A 5,000-nucleotide genomic window follows, 5' to 3' on the forward strand; every position below is an offset into this window, starting at 1 on the left:
TTTTCTGCTTTTTATTTTTTACTTACATTTATTCAGCTACTTGATTAACTATTCTATAATTACAAACAACATACAAACAAATATGTATGTGTATGTGCGCACACGTATTTATCAAACGAATGACAAATATACCTGGAAATGACATGTTGAAAAATAACATATAATATTTAATATTCCCTTTTGCAACTTACAATGAAATTTATTTTCTTCTTTCTAAACTCTAATGCAACTCTGAGCTAAATAATCAACGACTTACAAAATCAGACATGATATACAAACTGTCATGTATCGAAACGTGCGATCATATTATTCAGAATTATAGATACAGTAAACTCAAAGGCTGAACAGAGCTCATTGTGATAAATGTAGAAAGGGTAAAATGAGAATGAATAACTTTCCAAACCAAGAGATACAGAAGTAAAGCGTTTCGATCTCAAATCTTAATCAGGGTTATACGATATTCTGTTGAAAATAGGGGATTGGAACTCCCTCATTTACATCTCGGCTCCTTCTTCTCTTTCTTCTTCTCCTCTTCCTCCTCCTCCTCCTCTTTCTTCTCCTTCTTCTTCTTCTCTTTCGTCTTCTCCTCTTCCTCCTCCTCCTCTTTCTGCTCCTTTTCCTTCTTCTTCTCTTTCTTCTTCTCCTCTTCTTCTTCCTCCTCTTTCTTCTCCTTCTCCTTCTCTTTTTTTCTCCTTTTTTTCTTTTCTTCCTTTTTTCCTTTTCCTTCCACCTTGTCTTTTTTCCTTCTCCTTCTTCTCTCCCTTCTCCTTATCTTTTTCATTTATACTCTTTCTGTAAAAGAGTCAAATGATTCGAAGCACCGAAGCAGAAGCACTTATTATTCAACTGTAACTTCTATTAACTCTCCCTTTACTAGTAAGTCAAGCTAAGAGATGAATGGAAGGGACCGTGAGCTTATCCATTCATAATGTGTGTAAAAGAGAAAACGTATTTCCTAATTTAGTTACTGTTCACAATAAATAGATGAATGAATAGGTAATTACAAAGAGACATTAGTTTAATTAATATTGTCTATCATTATCATTATTACCATGCCTCTGTGTGTGAGTCCACGTGTAGGTATATTATTGGTTTGTCGTTTCATTTGTCACTGTATTTGTTTGTGTGTACGTGTCCGAGTTGTTTCCGTGCGTATGTTTGTTTGTTCGATGTCTGTACGAAATATTTCCGCAGCCAAATCATATTACAAAATTGACTTACATGTATTCTAAGTAATCCTTTCCTGATTTGGAGACTGGCTTTATTTGAAAATTGTGAACGAATATATATGTTGGCTTTGACTGAAATCGCTGTAGGCTACAGATCGAAAACACTCTATGCTCTCTTGCTTTGAACATTGCAATATTAAAACAGAAATGATATGATTTTGCAATTTCGACGACCTCAGCGACCAGTTATTCGGAAATCATCACCAAGTCGTGCATAGTAAATGATAGAATGTTATTTTCTTTTCTCTCTTTTTTGTCTCTTCTTGTGTGTTTATATTTTGTTTAGTTCCACCTGTTTTTGATGACTTGAGCGATGTCATTCCAAAGCTTGGGTTTTTTTCTTGTCAGTAATTAACGTTAGAGTTGTTTACCTGTGGATACACCATGTTGTTTGTAATCTCAGGTGTGCGATATGTATTGACGCAATTATATCTCCTGTTAGTTTTATGAAAGGAAAAAATGCTTGTGTATTTGTCATTCATAGTGTATTGGTGTTATTATCTGAACGCAGTGTCTGTTTGGAATTATAATACCATTTTCTATGAATGGACTATAAGACCATTTTCTATGATTGGAATATAAGACCATTTTCTGTGATTGGAATATAAGACCATTTTCTATAATTAAAAACAAACCCGTTTTCTATAATTGAAAACAAACCCATTTTCTATAATTGAAAACAAACCCATTTTCTATGCCTGGAATGCTAGACTATTTCCTGTGATTGGAATACAAGACTATATTTTATGACTGATATTACAAGACCTTTTCCTATGATTATAATACAAAATCATTTTCTATGTTTGGGATACATGTTCATTTTCTATGATCGAAATACAAAACCATTTTCTATTATCAAAATACAAGACTTTTTTCTATAATTGGATTAAATGACCTTTTTCTATAATTAAAATACATTTTCTATTGTTGGAATACAAGCCCATTTTCTATTATCGGAATACAAGAATATTTACTATGATTGGAATGCAATGCCACTTTCTACTACTGAAAAACAAGGCCACTTTCTATGACTGGAATACAAAACCATTTTTTCATGAACTGAATACAAGACTGAAAATACAAGTCCGTTTTTTTTTAATTGAAATACAAGACCATTTTCTATGAACGCTATAAACACATTTCCCACAAACGGATTTCTCTTAAACGGGTATTCTTTCTGAAACATTACCGCATATCCACTCACATTCCTTTACGCCAAATCGACAAATGATAATAATGGTTTTGGACAATGAAATTTTATTTTCTAATATATTGTCCATGGAATGTACAGCGGTTATACACAAATTTCCCGTCCGTTGGATTGCGTCATTTGTTTATAGGTCATAATGTTTTCATGCGTCATTTATAGCTTATGATTGGTGGTAATTGTGTGATGGGTTGTACTGTCCGATGAGTGGTTTTATGCATTCGTCTATCCATGGCAATTAATTCGCGTTCTGGTGATTTCAGTGTGAAATGTATAACAAATTGGATTTTTCTTTTTTCTTTTAATGCGTGTTTGTTTTTCTGTCTCTCTTCTTTGATGTTTGCTTCTCTCTCTCTCTCTCTCTCTCTCTCTCTCACACACACACACGCACGCACGCACAAACTTTCTCTCAATCACTATCAGTCTCCCGCCCTCCCTCTCCTTCCCTCTTCCTCCCTCTCCCTTTCCCTTCCTCTTTTTCCCTCTTCCTTCCTCTTTTTCCCTCTCCTTCCCTCTTCCTCCCTCCCCCTTCCTCATTCTCCCTCTCCTTCCCACTTCCACCCTCCTTCTTCCTCTTTCTCCATCTCCTTCCCTCTCTCATCCTCTTCCCCCCTCTCCTTCCCACTTCCTCCCCCTCCCTCCCCCTTCCTCTTCCTCCCTCTCCCTTCTTCTTTCTCCCTCTCCTTCCCTCTTCCTCCCTCTCCTTCCCTCTTCCTCCCTCTCCTTCCCTCTTCCTCCCTCCCCCTTCCTATTCCTTCTGTTTCCCCCTTCCTCCCTCTCTCTTCCTCTTTTTCCCTCCCCCCCCTCTTCCTCCCTCTCTCTTCCTCTTCCTCCCTCTCCCTTCCTCTTTCTCCCTCTCCCTTCCTCTTTCTCCCTCTCCCTTCTTCTTTCTCGCTCTCCCTTCCTCTTCCTCCCTCTCCCTTCCTCTTTCTCCCACTCCTTCCCTCTTCCTCCCTCTCCCTTCCTCTTCCTCCCTCTCCTTCCTCTTCCTCCCTCTCCTTCCCCCTTCCTCTTTCTCCCTCTCCTTCCCTCTTCCTCCCTCTTCCTCCCTTTCCCTTCCTCTTCCTCCCTCTCCCTTCCTCTTTCTCCCTCTCCTTCCCTCTTCCTCCCTCTTCCTTTCCCTTCCTCCCTCTCCTTCCCTCTTCTTCCCTCTCCTTCCCCCTTCCTCTATTTCCCTCTCCTTCCCTCTTTCTCCCTCTCCCTTTCCCTTCCTCCCTCTCCTTCCCTCTTCCTCCGTCTCCTTCCCCCTTCCTCTATTTCCCTCTCCTTCCCTCTTCCTCCCTTTCCCTTCCTCTTTCTCCCTCTTTTTCCCTCTTCCTCCCTTCCTCTCAGTCTCTCTACCCATCAACATATTGCTGACAAGACTTTTTTTTTGACTTTAGTAGAACAAGACTACTCCACTTTTGAAACTTTCCTCTAATAATTGTATTTCGCAGACTTTGTACTGAATGAGAACTTTGCTTTTGATTTAATGTTTGATGAAAGTTAGAAAGGCAGGAAATTAAATTCGTCCAACCATATACTCCTTGAGCAACAAAGTAAATGGTACTGACTTTGGAAACAAAAAAGGGTAATGTAAAGTGTATGTCTCTCGTGTGTGTGTGTGTGTGTGTGTGTGTGTGTGAGTGTGAGTGTGGGTGTGAGTGTGTGCAGGTGTTGCTATGTATATATTTGTGTGTGATTATAATGATAATAGAGGTAATCATAATGACAGTAATAATGATAATGCTAGTCATTGATGATAATGAGAATAATGTAATAGTAATGATAACACTAATATTATTGATTATGATGATAACACTAATATTATTGATTATGATGATAACACTAATATTTATATTTATAATATAATCATGATACTGAAAAATATATTGATAAGGATTTATTAGTGTGTGTGTCCTTGTGTATATGAGTATCTTTTTCTTTTTACATTTTCATTACTACAACCAACATTATACTACTTATATCTGTGAGACCATCTCTTCACGCCTTCCTACCAGCCTAACGACCTCTACAATTTTACCCAATTTCACCCAATTCCCTTCCCTATTGCGACCATTGCCCCAAAACACCGCAAAGCATCCCAAGTCAACATCTCTGAAGCATAACTTTTCGAGAGTCCTTCCATTTCTTATCCTTTTTGGGTTCCCTTCACGTTCTCTCAAGGACTCTTAGGCCCCGGCGTCTTTGATGTCTAGGACGCAGGAAGGCGACGTGGCTATTGGAATGATATTGGAAACTGATCCTTAGAGGCAGAACCGCGTCCGATATGTTACACGAAGCGACGGGCGAGGAGGTGTAAGACAGGGAGGGAGAGAAGGCTCTTTGGAGAGAGTGAAGTGTTTGTGTTAAGAGCGGAAGGGGACGGGCTGGCTATGGGCTTCGTCTATAGGTTTACTCACACAGATGCATAGACATATGTATACATAAACACAAGCGTATTCACACACACACACACACACACACACACACACGCACATATATAGCATATATACATATTTTCACGTAGATAGATAGATGTGGATATAGCAATCTATACATACATACATATATATATATATATA

Source organism: Penaeus chinensis, chromosome 17, assembly GCF_019202785.1.
Source record: "Penaeus chinensis breed Huanghai No. 1 chromosome 17, ASM1920278v2, whole genome shotgun sequence".
NCBI lineage: Eukaryota > Metazoa > Arthropoda > Malacostraca > Decapoda > Penaeidae > Penaeus > Penaeus chinensis.